The sequence below is a fragment of the Nannobrachium achirus genome, assembly GCF_963921795.1.
Source record: "Nannobrachium achirus genome assembly, chromosome: 11".
NCBI lineage: Eukaryota > Metazoa > Chordata > Actinopteri > Myctophiformes > Myctophidae > Nannobrachium > Nannobrachium achirus.
In genome coordinates, this window is record NC_137820.1 from 11,866,459 (window position 1) to 11,886,536 (window position 20,078).

Sequence of the window (20,078 nt, forward strand, 5' to 3'; positions counted from 1 at the left end):
CTCACCTCCCATCCCGTCCCGTCCCGTCCCAATCCCTCCGTCTGTCCCCGCGGACCCTCAGATCCTCATCATATTTTCATTAGTTCATTCAGACCGGGACTGTATTATTACGCATTAATACTTTAACCGTTATTGTATGCTTAAACTATTAATAAAATAGCAGATCAACAACAAGCTCACAGTGCCGCACTGTGAGCTTGTGAATCTGCTATTTTTTGAAAAATCATGAAAATATATTCTAATGCCTCATTCACACTACAGATATATAGTTGAACGTTTTGCTTGGTAATTCAATGTAATCTCAATGGAAACCAGCTTTAAAGGCTGGGCGTGTCGGCTGTCCTTGGAATCCAGCCTTTAAAGCTGGTTTCCATTGAGATTACATTGAATTACCAAGCAAAACGTTCAACTATATATCTGTAGTGTGAATGAGGCATAAGTCTTTGAATATATTGACCCGGTTCTATAAATGTCTTCTACGTTTTTTTTTTTTTTTTGTTTTTTTTTAAGTGGTTCTTGAACTTTTTCATGTCAAGGACCCCTCGAATTATATGTATTTAGCCGCGACCCCCGTCTCAAAATATTATGTATCAGGGAGGGACCCACCCCCCAGAAGCAAATATTCGAGTTGCAAATGTTCACTTTAGAAAATGTATATTTCAAAGATGTGCACAAATTGTCATGATTTTTCAAAAAAAAAATAGCAGATCTACAAGCTCGCAGCGCGGCACTCGGTGCCGCGCTGTGAGCTTGTAGATCTGCTGTTTTTCAATAGCCAAAGTATGAAACAATACCGGGTCTTTAATGGGTTAGGGTCTTGGCAGATTGAAACGTCAGAGAGTGCGATTAGGAGACGCTGAGAGCCAAGCAGGGGAAAAAAAAAGACGACGACAATATTCTCTCCATTTATCTGCCTCGCGTACAGTAGGAGATTATGCATAGCCATCTTTCTTTCTTTCTTTCTTTCGGTTCCCCTCTCCTCTGTAGTATGACGGCAAGGCGACAAAAAGGCCAAGGCGCCTTTAATAGACACTTCAGAGAGGATTCAACACCATGAAAGAAAGGGGGGGGGGGTGAATAATGCTTAATATTGTTCTGTTCGTCTTTGTGCGCACAAAGGAAGGGGGCAGTGGCACATTGAGGCTATTTAGCATTTGTTTTAGAGAGAGAGGAGAGGAGAGGAAGATTTTTGTTTGCTTTATTTGATATTTATCTCTTTTACTCTTTTACTCCGTTTATTCAAGTAGCGCACGCACGGCCATGAACGAGCGGCCGTTCGTTCGTTCTTTACCCTGTCTGAGCATTGTGAGCAGATGAGGGGTGGCGCGGGTGTCTACAGTAGAAACAGCTCCTCTAACTCAAATCTCAAATCTCGACCACACATAAACAACAATGGAATCCAGTAGGGGCGAGATCATTTAGCGACCTACAACTGGGTTGCAACCTGGTCGGTAGTTTTCACCGACTGGGTCGCTAAATCTACCGACTGGGTCGCTAAATCTACCGACTGTGTCGGTAAATTTAGCGACCCAGTCGGTAGATTTAGCGACCCAGTCGGTAGATTTAGCGACCCAGTCGGTAGATTTAGCGACCCAGTCGGTGAAAACTACCGACCAGGTTGCAACCCAGTTGTAGGTCGCTAAATGATCAAGCCCTCTCTCATGGAATCAGTGGAATCACTTTTCTGGTCGTTTTCTATGCCTGGATCTAGTTTCTCCATTTCTATGCTCTAAACTACTGGTGCGAGCGAGGGACATTTGCGAGCCTCGTTCATTGCAAATGGCTGCTCCCAGCTTGGCTCGATGACAGATACGCCTGTATTTCACAAAAGATTGTGTTTGGAAATAGGAAATGGATGGAAGATTTTCTATAACATTGCAAAGGTAAGCTACTTTTAAGCTACTTTGATGGCAGTTTAAGACATTACCGTGGCAGTAAGAGAGTTAATAAGCAAATACTCTATAATCCGGTGCTTCTCAAAATATTCTATTCTCAGGATTGTGTTGATCTTGTCCCAAACAACAATACAATAAGATCTGGTTGTCCCAGAGGTGAACTGGGCCTTTAAAGTCTGCGACTCCGTGAACCCCTATTCGAAAATATTTAGTGCCAGGGACCCACCATAATTTCCAACATTTTCAGACAGATTAAAAAAAAAAAAGCCAATCTACAAGCTCACTACGTTATGACCCAGGACCCCACTTTGAGAACCACTGCTATAGTCTGCCAACCAATCTGACACAGAGATAGTGTGAATATAGCAACAGAAACAAAGACAGAGCCAGAGCGACCCCTGCCAGGAGTCATCATTACCCATAGGCCAATATTAACCATATGTAAACACACACACACACACACACACACACACACACACACACACACACACACACACACACACACACACACACACACACACACACACACACACACACACACACACACACACACACACACACACACACACACACACACACCTACACAACAAGTCTCATCTGATAATTTTAGAAACCATCTCTGAGGCACACACTTTATTACCTCAACCAACTCCAACACACCACACTGTGTGTGTGTGTGTGTGTGTGTGTGTGTGTGTGTGTGTGTGTGTGTGTGTGTGTGTGTGTGTGTGTGTGTGTGTGTGTGTGTGTGTGTGTGTGTGTGTGTGTTGTCTATTCTACAGTGTATTACTGGTACGCCCAACAGAAAGGGGGTGGAAAACAGATTCTTGTGATGAATCGATCGCCGGGAAAATGTAGGCGCTGCGACGAGCAAATAGAACTCTGCAGGGGGTTGTGGGTAAAAAAAAAGAAGAAAAGAAAAGAAGAAAGAATTTGTAAAAATATGAATTATCAATTTGACTGGGAGCGAAAAAAGGAAAAGAAAGTGGGCTTAAGAAAATATATGAAATAGAGATATCAACATGAAACCTTGTAGCAAGGAGAGAGAGAGAGAGAGAGAGAGAGAGAGAGAGAGAGAGAGAGATAGGCAGAGGCAGACAGACAGACAGACATGAGAGTAGGGATGGGACGATAAGCGATATTATCGTTTATCGTGATAAAAACACTCATGATAAATATTCGTATTGTGGAGATTTAATTTATCGTCCTCCGTCATGCACTGGGATCAATTCACCTTTTATTTGCTGAGCTGCATATCCGGTACCACTTAAACCCTCTATTGTTAAAAGGTACTTGTAATATACATACTTGATAAAGTCTTTTTTTTCACTCTATCAAATGTCTTTGCCAAAAAATTGCCAATCTACAAGCTCACAGCGCGTCGCTTGCGACGCGTTGTGAGCTTGTAGATCGGCAATTTTTTGACAAATGTTCCGCCACAGGATAATAATGGATGTTGGGGACATTTTGATTATCGCCATAATATCGTAAATCTTGACATCTTTGGTTACATTAATTGTGATATGACATTTTCATATCATCCCATCGCTACATGAGAGTGAGAGACAGAAGAAGGGAGAGAGTGTGAGGAAGCAGTGAGAGGAAGGAGGGTGACACGGTGAAAAAATAGGAAGTGTTGGAGGCGGTTGGCAGGAGAAAAACAAACAGCGTGTCATCTGTGGCCCCGCGCACGGCCATTACAGCATGAATATGGGGGGTGAATGGAAAGATACGCTCCAATTTGAAAGGAGGGCCATGTGAAGAATCTTTTTAATTTGTTAAATGTTATTCTTCCAGAGTGCAATGAGGAAGGCGGGTGTCTATGGCGGTTCACACACATTTGCATGTGAAGATCCCCGACATTTATGTATTTGGCCATGGCCACAGACTCTGGAATAATATATTGTCGCTGTCGGGTGAAAACCTTGTATGTCCAAAACCGTTCGTTTTGCATTTATCATTTTTAAAATGATTTAAAAGGCATTGTGTGCTTGTAGATCAGCTGTTTTCACTACTTTTGTGCGACAGCCTTGTATGATGAAGCAGGGCTTTACTTGGTGAAAAAACATACAAATTTGAAACTTGGAGATAAGAGGTTTCTGCCCGACAGTGACGATATATATATATATATATATATATATATATATATATATACTTTTTTTTGGGGGGGGCAAAAGAAATAGCAGCCGTGCAAGCTCACAACGTGTCATATGGCAATGCGCTGCAAGCTTGTGGTTCTGCAATTCTTGAATAGCTAGTAGGCCTATAAGACAGTGGTTGAAACAGATTTTGATGCTATATCAACTCATTTAGCTGGGGGACCCCCCTGGTACTCCCTTCAAGGACCCCTGGGGGCCCGGGACCCCACGCTGAGAATCACTTGTCTATGAGTCTTAACTCATTCTGAGCCCAGGACATTAACGGATTAGGGGGTCCAGAGTGCCCCCTCCCGGCCCCATTAACGGCCGCTGTCTTATTTTGTCTTATTTTGAAGGCCACCGGAAGTACTTCCGGTCTGACGTCATCGGATCCTTCGACTGAACCGATCATTGTTTATGTGGAGCCATGCTGGATCGGCTCGTAGCGTTTATACATGTGTTTTATAAGCGAGCATCTGCCTCCATCTTCGCTTCTAAAGTGTAGTTTTGAGATAATGGACATTAAAGATGAGGCGGCCCGTCCACCTCAATGTTATGGGATGACTATTGTGTGCTCGTGGAGCCGTGATGATGACAAATCAGCGCGGATTTCGTCTCCGGAGCGTCGGCCATTGTACTAGGTATTTTTACTCGCCGTTACAGTAATATATTACTTTTCCCGCGACATCGCGTGGATGGCACTATAGATACTCTATTACTTTTCCCGCGACATCGCGGGGTTGGCTTTTAATGAGTTAAATTAAGTATATTATACTCTAAACTAAAACCTTCACCCATTGAGCAAGTATTACAATATGTGTGTGTGTGTGTGTGTGTGTGTGTGTGTGTGTGTGTGTGTGTGTGTGTGTGTGTGTGTGTATGTTTCTGTGTGTGTGTGTAACTGTGTATGTGTGCGTGTGTGTGTGTTTGCGTGTGTGCATGCGTCCATCCAGACACCCCCTATTGCTCAGACTGCAGGGTACCAGGCTATTCTTTAACCTCAGAATGCTTAACGTTACAGTGTCACACACACACACGCGCGCGAGTGTGTGTGCAGTGTGTAAAACACACACACACACACACACACACACACACACACACACATGCACACACCTATTTCTCCCTCATGTCTTTGTGTTGTGACTCAAAGGACAGATAGGACTAAAGCTCCAACACTGCTCCAAACTGGAAACAAAATGCACGGCTGTGCACATGAACACGAAAACACGCACACACGCACGCACACACACACACACACACACAAACACACACACAGAGCCAACAAAACAGAAAACGCAGCCCAGACTCAAGGCAGACAGACACCCAACAGGTTAGTACAAGAATAAAGAGAGCGAAGATTAAAACAATTATAAAACCAAAATAAAATGAAGGAGCCAAGAGGAGAAGGCCGGGGGAAGGAGAAGAAACAACAAAGAAAGTGTTTCTTCCTGCTCCTATTGTGGGCACACGCAGAGCCCCCATGGTGGGACTAACCTGGTATAAGTCTATTAACCCAGGAAGACCGGGCGGGTACGCACAGTGCTGTGTTCGACCTGTAACGCACGTATACGGCGTCTGCTGTCGGAAATAAAAAATATGAATAGCGTCTGCTAGGGCATTCACGAATAGTGATTTTTAGTTTTTCGAATTATTCAACCTCAAAGTATTCGAATAGCCGAATATTCGACAGGACTGGCGAAACTATCAAATATTAAGTTAGCAAGAGGCGAACATTGTGAAAATAGCCGATCTACATGCTCACAACGCCTCGCGTTGCGAGGCGTTGTGAGCATGTAGATCTGCTATTTTCACAATATTCATCTGTGGAACCGAGTCACATTAACTCTCTTACTGCCACAGAATTTAACAAAAAGCTCCATCCACTGCCAGCTAAATTTGAGAATTGTCGCTCATCTTTGAAGGCCTACTGGAGAAAATTGGCTTTGACTATAAAGACAACAATTATATGGCAACGAAGAATAGAATGTCTACTTTGCAACAGAAAAAGATTTTGTGTTTTTATCATGTTCTATTCATTAGCTAGAGGCTGCAGAATATGGCCTAAAAAACAGCTCTTTGAGAACATAAAGCTGAGAAAAATGCATATTTGTGAAGGAGACATTTTCAGGCAGAAATCTCTCTTTAGCCTTTTATTGCTGGCTTCAGTAACATCACACGTATGATCAGTGGTTGTTTACAAACAAATTCAAAAAAATAAAAACAAGAAAGTGTTTTTTTTTTACACACTTTTAGTGTGTAAGAGCAGTAAGCGCAGTGCAGAACATTGACAGTGACATGAGCTTTTCAGCCTGAATTCTGCTTCAGCTTTCAGGGTTTTCTTTATCTCACACTTTTTAGGTTGAAGTACAGTACAAATGATTGATGAAAATAAAAAAATAAAATATAACACAACATTTTAGACACTAGAACTCAATTGTAATACTGCAAATGGAAAAAGGTTGGGGCCTACCTGTCCTTACACAGGCCTCAACCACTACATGTCTACAGAGTGTGTGTGTGTGTGTGTGTGCACGTGCGCGCGTGTGTGCGTGTGTGGGTGTGTGTGTGTGTGTGTGTGTGTGTGTGTGTGTGTGGGGCTCCATTCTGTTTCACTCCAGCCAGGCTCCTCCGGAAGGGCTCCGCCGGGTCTGCTGAACTCTGCACCCCTACCACGTACACGAGCCCATGGTCGATCTGTAAATTATACAAATACATAATTACTATAAAATACATGAAAAGTAGTACACCTCCAAGCTCACAACGCGTCACAGCAGAATGCGTGGAGGAGCCTACTATTTTCATCAGAAGGCCGTTTTAGAAATTTCAACCCCTGCCTCTCATTCTATGCACTTCCCTGCTTACCACACAAATATATATAAAAAATATATATAGTAATTATGTAAAAACAGCATTCATGGTCTGGAGAGGGCACTTTTTACAGATGGATAAAAGTCAGGGGCTCAAGCCCCCTTTGATGTCTATGTGAGCATGTGCCTGGTGCTAAGTCTGATTTACAGAAAAAAGTGTTTTGTTCTTTGTGTTTTTGTCCTTGTCCTTGGACGACTAGCTGGCAATGAAGAAGTAGGCTCATCATCGTTGACTCATCATCTAAAATTATAGCCAGGAAAATATCAAAAAGTTTATATGTAAACAAATCAATTTACAATTTTGACATTTAGCAAATGACTTACAATAAGTTCATATGTAATACATAAAATGCAGATATAGTAAATAGTTACCATGCATTTACTGTCACAGTGAAATGCCCTTTATACCCTGTATATATAATGTCACAATGCAACATAGCTCTGTTTACACAAAGCTGTACTCCAACTGTATATAGGCTATCTTCCCCATTTTCAACTGTTTTTATTTATAACTGTTTTCTCATGCCAATAAAGCTTCTTTGAATAGAATTGAAAGGCTACATCATTCATCATCATCAGCGGTGTTACTGATGTTACATCATGATGTTGTTACATCAGCTACTGATGATGATGATGATGATGATGACGACGACGACATTGCGGGGCGTCCACCGTACGTGCATAGTACGTGCACGTGCCCCACGTGCACCACACGTAAAAAGAAACCTCTCCCTCTCTCACACACACACGCATCGTAGGCACGCACACACAAACTAAGCCAATAAATCCTAAATTCCCATCAAATAAAAAATCCTAGTAGCTGTGCAATGCACCGTACACTACACGCAGTACGTGCACGCGCGTGATAGGAACTCCACGTGTCCTGTATAGCGACAAAAACAAACGCATACACTTGGATCCTAACTCTATGCTTGGATCAAATTGCTGATCCGGTCCGGATACGGAAACATTTCTTGCATGTATGTGTACGTGTAAATAGCCGGATGCAGTAGGCGGGCTCTAGCCGGATCCCACTGGTTTATTCGCAATAGAGACCACTCAGACCATGGTTTGATTGACACGCCTCGGCTTGAGGCTTGAGCCTGCAGGCTTCTAGCCTAGTAAACTAGCAGGCTTCATCACGGATGCGGTGGAAAGAACGCCTGAAGCGATGCTATCACATACAGTATACATACATGCAGATGCACTGGATTCTTACCACTTTAGTTTGGACAGTAGAATCATGGCCATCGTCCAGTGAGTCTCTGCCTCTGTACGTCTGGTTGTTGAATGGGCGGCGGTCACGGCGGGCGGTGGTCTCTTGCTGCGCCGAAGATGTGGTGTTATAGGGATCCATCCAGCACGGGGGTCTCACTCTCAGGAGTGTCAAGTATGGCGGGGGTCTCCGAGTCCATATCGGGATATCAGGAGGCTATTGATCCACTTTTTGACCCGGTTCTTCGCGACCAACGGCGCCAAGAAATGGAATATGTTTCTCTTCAAAGCCAACGCCTACACTACAGGAATCTTTTTCTCTTCTTCTTCATCATCATCATCATCATCATCACGACCACCACCACCATTCGTGGGCGCTGCTGGGTCACCAACGCGGGTAGGTTCAGGTTGTAATCCTAAAGTTTGTTGTCGAAACTTTCCTTCCGTGGGTCTGCTGCTGACCCCGGCCATTTGGCACCTCCCCGGCCCCGGGGTGGTGGGGGATGGTCGCTTTGCTTCGGCGGAATGATACAAACAAGCAGAGGCTGAGCAGGTCCTAGTACTTGGCCTAATACATCTCAATATTCTAGTACTGCTAAATACTACTACCTACTACAATTACTATACTACTAATACTATAAAACAACTGATTTCCGACAAAATGATCGCTTGTACCAACGTTTCTCTCTCTCTTTCTCTACTAACGGCGATGCATAAAACAATATAGTCCCTCAGCTCAAGGCTGCTAGCAGCTAGCAGTGGCGTCAGTTCAGAACAAGCTAAGGTATGGCAACATGACTGGTGTCTGGTGAAGACACCAGTCATGTTGCCATACCTTAGCAACAGGCACGATGAAAAGTACATTTTTATTATTTCCCCCTGTCAAGGTATGGCAGCTGCATACCCCTGCCATACCCAATTGACGCCCCTGGCAGCTAGGCGCTCTGGTCGCTCTGGGCAGGCGGAGCCAGGACAGTCTGTTTACTTTTTTTTTTATGAACGGTTTCCGGCTGTCCTCAAAAGACCCCGACGACCGATTATAGATTCACAAGTTGCGCAAGGACCGCTTTTATCATAATCCATAAAAAACATCAAACGAACGAACGGCCGTATCGGCATGGGAGCTTCTTGCGGATTGGGGCGAACAGGAACGTTCAAAGCAGTATAAGAGTTAAATGTAATACCTACAATTCCAATTCCAAAATGTCATGTATTTGGCCGCGGACCCCCATCTAAATAATTATATATTTTCAAAGATTTGCACTAATTTGCGACGTTTTTTCAAAAAATAGCAGATTGGGCTTGTATATCTGCTATTTTTAAATAGTTAAAGCATATAAAATAATGGCTAAAGCGGAAAAAAAAATGTACGTGCGTTCCCGGTATACGTGGGTTAAACGCCAATGCCTCTGAGTGGGGGGCATAGCGGTGGTCCAACAGAGGCAGACCGGGAGAACGACAGAGCCAGAGAGTGAGAGAGAGAGAGAGAGAGAGAGAGAGAGAGAGAGAGAGAGAGAGAAAAGGAGAGAGCGCAAGAGGGAGAGAAATCACTTCAGAGGGTGGTTGTGGTGGGGGGTGCGGGCGGGGGGGCAACAGAAAGAGAAGGAGAAAGGAGGGAGAGATTAGCGTCATTAAAGAGCCCTAATCCTCTGACTAGCGTGGCTAGCGCTAAAATGGAGGATCACACGGCTTTTTAGCGGCGCCTTTGTGGAGGCCCGCCGCCAGGGAACCTGTGGCAAGACAACGCCAAGAGCTCTCAAACTGGGAGAGAGAGAGGGGGGCGAAGGGAAATACATTTCAATGAAAAGTTAAATTAGAGAAGAAACCTCGGGAGGGGAGGAGAGGAGAGGAGAGGAGGGGAGTGGAGAGGAGAGGAGAGGAGAGGAGAGGAGAGGAGAGGAGAGGAGAGGAGAGGAGAGGAGAGCCGTTCCTTTCATACAAACATTCTTTACTTATGTAAAACAATAAATTCACCCCCACTGATTACGGATGGGGACCCGAATGCATTTGGAGTCCCCATCCGTAATCAATGGGGGTAAATTTACTATAATCACATTTTGGGGGTGAACTACTCCTTTAAAGTACCAATAGCAGAAAGTACTCATTATGCAGGATGTCCTGTTTCACAGGTTTTCCAGTGAGTAAAATGTAGAACAATCTTTTTAAAAATAGCAGATCTACAAGCTTGTAGATCTTGTAGATCGGCTATTTTCAAATGGCAGGAATGTACCTATACAAGTCCGAAAATAAAGGTATATAGGGTTGAAGTTATTTGTAATTATAATCAAAATCTACAAAGTAACTAGGGCCAGTCTTTTGAACGGCCCTTTGAAAGAAACGGATTCCAGAGATCCGGCTCACTTCAAAAATCAAAAATCCCATCTCTAGAGTGGAGGACGCTGTCGTCCCGCCCCCCCCCCCCCCCTGCCCCGTTCGGCTCCGGTCCCCCATCGGTCCCTTTCTTCCTGGGTCTTCATCTCTGTCCTTGGCCATGCTGTGCCCCCATGCCTCTCTCTCTCCCCTCCTCCCTTCCTCTCTGCATCCCTCCCTCCACTTTAATGTGGCTGCTCATTACGGCATGGACGTCCGTCCATCTCTCCCCTCCCACCCGTCTCTCTCTCCCCACATAGGGCCCATGATGCAGGCCTTCAACCCCCTCGCCCTGGCCTGGATGGAGAGGACTAAAGGGGCAGAGAGAGAGAGGCAGAGCAAAGCGACCAGATGGACAACCGGACAGATTCTAACCTCTGGAGGAGAGGAGAGGATCTTCCTCACTAAGTGTCCAGAGATGTTACACATTTAAATGAGAGCGGAACACGTGCGACCACATCGACCGCCGGAGTCTGACTGAGAAAGGACGGGAAGTGTGCGCGTGCATGCGTGCGCGCACGGGGTTTGTACAGACGCGCACGCACACAGCACATTTATTTAACCTATTTAGGCCTCGAATTATTCAATGCTTCAACTATTGAAAAACAGCAGATATACAAGCTTGCAGCGCGGTGTTTTGAAAAGTCGTGAAAATGCGTGCAAATCTTTGAATATAACGTTTGTAACTCAAATATTTGCTTCTGGGGGGTCCCTGGAACTAAATATTTTGAGATGGGGGTCCGCGGCCAAATACGTGGCATCTTGGGGGGTCCTTGACATGAAAAGGTTTGAGCACCACTGACACAGAAACATAGGTTTTGTCAAAAAAGACAAAAAAAAAACCTTAGAAGGATTTAGAAGACACTTTTAGAATCGGGGGGAAACATTCAAAGCCTTGCACAAACGTTCACGATTTTTCAAAAAATAGCAGATCTCGCAACGCGGCACCGAGTGCCGCGCTGCGAGCTTGTATATCTGCTATTTTTCAATGGTTAAAGCATAAAACGACGCGTGACAATGCTGTTCCCGGGCCAGATGGATTAATAGGCCAGATAGCGGACAGCCTGTGGAGGACACAGCCTCGGTGGGACACTGTAATGAAGACACACATGCTGATCACTGTGTCCCCTGTGCCTTGTCCTCTCCCCCCCCTCTCTCCTTGCTCCATCTCTCCCTCTCTCTCTCCCTGAGTTTCTCTCTCCTCTTTCTTCCTCCCTTCTCGTCTACCTCAGTATAAAAACAGTACTTTTCAACCCTTTTCACATCAAGGTCCATTATTTATTCGGCCACGGACCACCGGATTTGATGAGATTTAGCCTCTCAGACCTAAAACTTTGAATATTTTCGGATAAGTAGCCGATCTACACGCTCATAACGCGTCGCGTTGTGATGTGTTATGAGCTTGTAGATTGGCTATTTTTTGGCAAATGTTCCGCCCCAGGATAATGGATTTTGATTTTCGCGATAACATCGTAAATCACTATTTCTTTTATCACAATAATCGTGATATGAAATTTTCATATCGTCCCATGCATCGCTAGTTTGCCCCCATGGCTGAATCCTTAGGGCGCACATGGCACATTATCACATGGCACATTATCACATGGGCGCAGACCGCCTTTTTCAGTGTGTCTTTTCCCCTTTCTCAGTCCGCCTTTCATGTCTCTCTCTCTCTCTTAATGTCGCTATCGAAATAAAGCTGAAATAAATAATTGATTTAGTCAAGTTAGAACCCAAGAAACTAAATGTTCTATCTGAGCTATAATCCTATCCACCGAAGGGTCTGATTAACTGGATAAAAGTGGGGATAATAGAAGTTGCTTCTGACTCATCTCGCCACCTCGGAGTAAAACCCCGGCTCTGTTCTTTTAACCCATTTAGAAAGGGTACACATTATAGTGTATCATTATTGAATGTTTTAACTATTGAAAAATAGCAGATATACAAGCTCACAGCGCGGCACTCGGTGCCGCGCTGTGAGCTTGTATATCTGCTATTTTTGAAAAATCGTGAATTTTGACCCGATTCTATAAGTGTCTTTTGAATCCTTCTAAGGTTTTTGGAAAACCTATGTTGCTATATGTCAGCAATCTGGCTTAGCCATTGTCAAAGGAAATGTCCTTTTCACTTAAATGGAGCTCAGTTAGTCTGTTCTTGAGAGACTACTATGTCAGTGGTTCTCATACTTTTTCATGTGAAGGACCCCCAAAACGATATGTATTTGGCCACGGACCCCCATCTCAAAATATTTAGTTCCAGAAGCTTTGAAAATCCATATATTCAAAGATTTGCACACATTTTCACGACTTTTTCAAAAATAGCAGATCTACAAGCTGAGCTTGTATATCTGCTATTTTTCACTGGTTAAAGCATTCAATAATTCTAGGCCTAAAATGGGTTAAAAGGAGATTCATTTGTGCCTGGCTGCTGGCATTACTTGTTTCTGACAACGACCGAAAGGCCGAAACGTAGCAATGCCACGCGTAGTGAGCTTGTACTGTAGAGCGGCTTGACATTTCTTTTCGAAGAGCTTTGGTGTAGTAGAGGGGAAAATGAAGTGGCCTAGTATGGACCCCTGGGGGTCTCCTACGTTTTAAGTGGTTTACATTGTACATTGTAATTTAGTCCTCACAGGTTAATTATTTATAATGAGTGTGATGTCCATTTTGGCCAACAGAGACATTCATTCGCCCATTCACCACACTAGTCAGCAGCATGCCGCAAGCAGCCAGTTCATCACTTGAGGCCATCCATCCCCATCGTCTACACCAGGATTCTTCAACGTTTTCAGGCCAAGGACCCCTTAGTTGAGAGAGAGATGAAGCGGGGACCCCCACCACCTTTTCATAGATTCCATATACTGTAGTTCAATCATTCAATCATTTGACTGCACAATCATCAGTGTATTTTTAATTCATGTAAATTTGTGTTTTCAGATATTTAACCACTTGAACCGTCAATACTTAATAAACTTGACTCAGTACGTAGTCTGCTCTTTTTCCCCTCTACACCAAACCTCTTTGCCAAAAATAGCCGTTCTACAGATCTGCTATTTTTTGGCTAAAGTTCTCAGAATATGGACACTGGGGTTCAAGTGGTTAATATAAAAAAAGGATTAAAAAGGTTCCAAAGATTTGCACAAAGATTTGGAGGCTCCCCTGTAGTAACTCTGAGGACCCCCTAGGGGTCCCGGACCCCCTGTTGAAGACCCTTGGTCTACTCTACACTGAATGCATTGTGATGTGTGTGGCTTCATTCACAGACTGCACACCTATAGTGCCATCCGTATAAAGTGAAGATTGGACAGGGAGGGGAGGGGGCTCCCCAGTAAGAGCATATAAATAAGCCTATTGTCCTTCCTGCAGTTGACCCTGCAAGTCAGGGAAGATAAGCGATATTGTCGATTATCGTTATAAAAAACACTCACGATAATCGTATCGTGGAGATTTAATTTATCGTGATATCGTCCTCCGTCATGCACTGGGATCAATTCACTTCTTTTTGCCGAGCTGCATATCCTGTACCACTTAAACCCTCTATAATTGGTAAAAGGTACTTATAATATACATACTTGATAGTCTTTTTTTCAGTCTCTATCAGATGTCTGCGACGCGTTGTGAGCTTGTAGATCTGCTATTTCTTGGCAAATGTTCCACCACGGGAAAATGGATATTTTGATTATCTCGATAATGTTGTAAATCGTCATTTCTTTGGTCACAATAATCGTGATATGAAATTTTCACATCGTCCCATCCCTAACCAGAAAGGCAGACAAAGGGTCAATTAAAACAACAACATTAGCTGGTTCGTGTGTTTTTTTTGAGTGTCTCAGAATCCTTTTCCTGTCTGAAAATGTCCTTGACCTTATCCAGAACCGACAATACTTTAAAAAAACTGTACTTAGTCTGCTCTTTTTTCCCCTCTACACCAAAGATCTTTGCCGAAAATAGCCAATCTACTCACAACGCCTCGCGCTGCGAGGCGTTGTGAGCTTGTAGATCGGCTATTTTTGGCTAAAGTTCTCCGAATAAGGACGCTAGGGTTCAAGTGGCTAATATAAAAAAGGAGAGACAAAGAGTCAATTAAAACAATAACATTAGCTGGTTCGTGTTTGTGCGTGTCTTAGAATCCTTTTTCTGTCTGAAAATGTCCTTGACCTTATCCGGTATATTTATCCCCTCTTTCTGCCCTCCCCCCAGCCCCCTCCTCCCCCTCCCTCCCTCTCTGTCTCTCTCTCTCTCTCTCTGTCCATCCAACTTGTTTCCACCTTGCTGCCTGGCTACCAGCCCAGTCCTGCTACCTTTCCCAGTGAGACCCCTGCTGACCTCCCATCCCTCTATCCCTCTCTCCCTTCATCCCTCCTTCCATTGCACCCCAGGCCACATCCCATGGCCCCAGGCAGCCCTCACACGCCCACGCGCACACGCATGCACGCACACACACACGCGCACACGCATGCACGCACACACACACACGCGCGCGCGCACAATCACACACACTCTCACTTTCTGTCTCTCGCTCACACACACACACAAAAACTGGAGCCCCAGACTCACCGCAGGGGGCACAAAAACAACTTCCACCCTGGGCAGCCATGTACACGCACACGCGCACGTGCACGCACACACACACACACACACGCACACGCACACGCGCACACACACAAACACACACACACACACACACACACACACTACATTCCAATTCGATACTCAATTCTTTCGACAATCAAGTTTGATGGAACATTTAAAAATCCATCTTCTGACTAATGGAATAGTGTGGCGTACCTCCTACGGAATCTTACAGACATTTCCAGACCCCAGAAGAAGCCGTTTCCAGTCCGGTATGTCAATGACAGCAGGTTGAACTGTTGTGTGCACAACCATCTATCGGTGAAGACAAAGCAGGCCGTGTCATTCTTTGTGACATGTGCCTAAACCATCCAAGCTCTGAGTGATTTTAAATGGCAGTAGCCTACAACTGGGACTATACTTGGCCGGAGAGACAAAATTACACAACAGCTTGGGTGCTTGTCCTGTATCAGCACCATTAACCCTTAAACCCTATACCAGGGGTCTCCAACGTTTTCAGGCTAAGGACCCCTTATGAGAGAGAGCGATGAAGCAGGGACCCCCCACAACCTTTTCATAGATTCCATATAGTTTCATTTTTTGATAGCACAAGATCAGTGTATTTTGGATTCATGTCAATTTGTGTTTTCAGATATTTAACCACTTGAACCGACAATACTTAAAAAACTGTACTTAGTCTGCTCTTTTTCCCCCTCTACACCAAAGCTCTTTGCCGAAAATAGCCGATCTACAAACTCACAGCGCCTCGCGCTGCGAGGTGATGTGAGCTTGTAGATCGGGCTATTTTTGGCTAAAGTTCTCAGAATATGGACGCTAGGGTTCAAGTGGCTAATATAAAAAAGGAGAAAAAAGGTTTCTATCACACAAACATTTGGAGGAGCCCCTGTAGTAACTCTGAGGACCCCCTAGGGGTCCCTGTTGAAGACCCCTTCCCTATACTATGTTGGGTGATGCCTGTCCCGGTCTACTTCGTTGACCGGGGGACTCCCAAGGGTCTGTACTTGGCCCCTGATTTTCTTCCCTCTACGACACCAAATTTCTATGGAACGAATTGCTCACAACGTGTCCTACTGATCATGTAGAGCTTGTAGAACAGCTATTTTCACACATTTAAAAATCTAGCCTAAATTGTCTCATAACAAGCAAATAAATCTGCTAATGGGGTAAGCATTTTTTCTAGCTTAAAACTAGCAACAACTTCCTTCAAATGAGAACTGAAAAGACCAAACATAATACTATGTTACAAAAAAAGATTTCTTTACTTTGTTGAAAATCTGTTTTTGCAGTGTATTTCACTTATGCCGTGCCCGAAATACGGATTGAATTGATTACCGAGTTGTTGTTTTTTTGCAGCGGGAGAGACGGTGAAGTGACGCACAAAACAATAATGAGGTCAACGTGAGAAAAACCGAGACACCGACTTGTTCTTCACAATCAGGTCTCTGCCTCTCTGTGGTTTGTAGTATCACGAGGACGTCGTGACGTCACCAAGTCAAAATACAGTAGAAACATCTACAGTTTGCTCTCACACTCTCTCTCACACTGCAGTCGAGAGACGGGAGGCCGTGATTGGGGAGTTCTTGACCCAAAATATGGAGCTACAGTACATTAGCTGGGTGCAACAGCTCTCTCTCTCTCTCTCTCTCTCTACACACACACATTCTCTGTGACCCCAGCCTGTGCCTAGAGGACCCACAGTCCTCTGCTGCCGTCCTTTTAGGTCACATGGGATACCGTCTGTTAGGACACACACACACACACACAGGGACGTGCTGGCCATTGGGAAAAGTGGGACAACTCCCGAACGGCCGGTTCATTCCCGGCCGGTCCAGGCCGGCCATTAGGAAAAGAAATTAAATAAAATGTCGGCCTTTGTTCCATTTTGGGGGCTGGGCGGCCAACAAAGTAAATCATCACTGTCAGGCAGAAACCTCGTATCTCCAAGTTTCAAATTTGTAATTTTTTTCGCAAAGCAAAGCCCTGCTTCATCATACAAGGCCGTCGCACAAAAGTAGTGAAAACAGCAGATCTACAAGCACACAAGGCCTCGCGGTGCGAGGCGTTGTGTGCTTGTAGATCGGCTGTTTTCACTAGTTTAAATAATTTTTTAAATGATAAATACAAAACAAACGGTTTTGGACATACAATGTTTCCACCCGACAAGGACGAAATATAACTGGCCCATTGGCTTGTCACTTTGTCAAAAATCTCTCTATAGCACGCAATGAGGGCCTCTCCAACTCTTCTTTCCCGGGCTGAATCAGGGGCCCAGCACGTCCCTGCACACACACACACACACACACACACACACACACACACACACACACACACACACACACACACACACACACACACACACACACACACACACACACACACACACACACACACACACACACACACACACACACACACACACACACACACACTGCGGTGAGGACAGAGAAAAAGGAGGACGCTGCAGTCTGTCCTGGGCTTTAGCCCTAGAGGACAGGATGGACGGACACACACACGCACGCACACACACACACACACACACACACACACACACACACACACACATTAACACACACGCACACACACACAGTGCAGGCTGTGGGGACCCTCACCTTCTGCCCTGGGAATGGGTCCGGCTGCTTTGGACTCTTTTGGGCGCCAACTGCTCCATATGGGCAGCGTGTGTGTGTGTGTGTGTGTGTGTGTGTGTGTGTGTGTGTGTGTGTGTGTGTGTGTGTGTGTGTGTGTGTGTGTGTGTGTGTGTGTAAGGGCAGAAGGTTACAGGCAGGGGGCTAAGGGGTGGGTGGGGATGAGGGGACTGGCAGATGACAAGTTTGCCCCTCGCATCACATACAACATGCTGCTGAATGCATTCCTGAATTTCCCCCCAGGGATCAATAATAATTGTTTATTTTATTTCATACACAAACAGCATGTGCAACGTACAGTACAGTATGTGCACGACTCCGCCAACAACATATATAGTGCACAAGCACAGCATAACATGGCTTCATGCCCAGTATATCACCTAGATCTCAATATATGGAGCTGACCTCTACGTCTGATTCCCAGATGATTCCATGTTAGAGCAACCACACTAATAGAATCCCTTATATGGCATCAATATTAAGCCCGTATCTGGGAATGCTCATACAGTATATGGACATATTGTGTCAGTATAACCAGTGTGTTTGCCGCGACACGAGTCAAACTTGCAAATTAATTGTCCCTTTTATGCCCATATATAGAGATCCCTGTCCTCTACATCTGATTCCCAGATGGAGACGACTGGATCATCACCTAGATCTCCATATATGGAGCTGACCTCTACATCTGATTCCCAGATGATGCCCTGTTAGGGCAACCACTCTGCGCGATCGCTTTTCACCCTTAGGCGTCTTAGAAGTCTGGTGTCAAAGCTGAATGACTGGAACTCTCATTGGTTGGTGAAGCGGGGCACATTTTCAGACCACCCCGACGTCTCCATTTCGGTCATTAGCCTAACAGGTAAACATTTAAAAAAAAAAATCTAAAATTACAAGTTTTCAAAACAATATTTTCCAAAATAGTCAATAGCTGATCTGCAAGTTGTGACTTTACATATCAGCTAGGTGTGTTGTGTGACAAAGAATGTTGCATGGGCAAGTTACTGCATGCATGTACTTTGATTTTTATTTGCGACTGTAGATCGCATTTAGTATGAAAACCTGCAGATCATGTCTGTCTGTCTGTCTGTCTGTCTGTCCGTCCGTGCGTCACGCCTCATGTCACGCTCCATATAGCCAAGACATCTCCATTTATGGAGCTGGCCAATACATCTACATCTGACCTCACCAACTCCAGATATGGATCTTATCAGCGCCCACACCCTAGGTGGGGTTGGCGATAGGGCCTTTCTGTGTGGAGTTTGCATGTTCTCCCCGTCTCTCCTAGGGTTGATACCCTCACAAAAACATGAACAAACTCCCCCCAGAATGACAACAACTAGAATCGTCAGAGAAACGCTGTGGTTGGCCAGATGGCCAAGAATTGGCACGACTCGACCTTTAGGGCGAGGTCGCATGTCACCCTGAGGTCGCAAGTCACCCTGAGGTGTCTTACTAGTAGTTTAACTCCTGCTTTTTAATTGTGTCGTGTTCTGAGGTCTCAGGTCGACCTCGCCCTTAGGGCGTCTTACTGATTTTATTCAGATAGTTTTACATTTTACTATCCTGTTGGGTGAGCTTGTGGGGCGGGAGCGGCCAGTTCTGGTTGTTTGTCTGTACAGATGTATTTGTGATGTATCATCTTGTGTACTGTACGCTTAGTGCATTACTGTCAAGGACCCCCTCCAAAACGACATGATGCATCTCAAGGGGTTTATCATTCTGATAAAAGGTTACAATATTGGGGGAAAGCTCTGTATTTCTATGTGTCATTAGTTCGACTAAGGCAGTGTTTCTCAATCACTGCGCATGGGGACCTTTGGTGTGCCCCTGAGAAGGGTCAAGTGTGCCCCTTGAAACTGCTTGAAAGCCAGTATTGTATTTATCATTTTAAAAATGATGAAAACAGCCGATCTACAAGCACACAACACCTCGGTGCTTGTAGATCTGCTGTTTTCACTACTGTTGTGCGACAGCCTTGTATGATGAAGCAGGGCTTTACTTGGCGAAGAAACATACAAATTTGAAACTTGGAGATACAAGGTTTCTTCCCGACACGCTCCCACAACAGTGCACTCTCTCTGGAGCGTGTCACAGATTGCATTCTGGGGGTTTGCTACAGCAGTGGTTCTCAAAGTGGATTCCAGGGACTCTGTGGGTCCCTTTAGGGGGTCTAAATTGACCCTTACAAGTCTGTAACTCTGTCAGTGTACAAATGGAACCAAATGAACCCTGACGGGTCCATTTGGTTCCATTTGTACACTGTCAGAGTTAAGGGGAGACCTTGAAATGTAAAGGTTTGAGAAACACTGTGCTACAGGTTACACCAACTCGAGTGGAAACATGGATGGGAAAGCAG

At 44.8% G+C, this 20,078-nt stretch overlaps 1 protein-coding gene and 1 long non-coding RNA gene across 2 annotated transcripts in view; both read right to left on the reverse strand.

Moving 5' to 3' along the window:
• The window catches only part of znf423 (zinc finger protein 423), a gene marked incomplete at its 5' end in the record, with an annotated part of 246,441 nt that overhangs the window by 96,124 nt on the left and 130,239 nt on the right, over nt 1-20,078 (reverse strand). The window lies entirely within an intron of this gene.
• Nucleotides 6,169-8,792, reverse strand: LOC308294046. Its single transcript, XR_013962515.1, has 2 exons — nt 8,120-8,792; nt 6,169-6,727 (listed from the first exon to the last, which is right to left on the reverse strand). It is a non-coding gene; the product is annotated as an uncharacterized lncRNA (long non-coding RNA).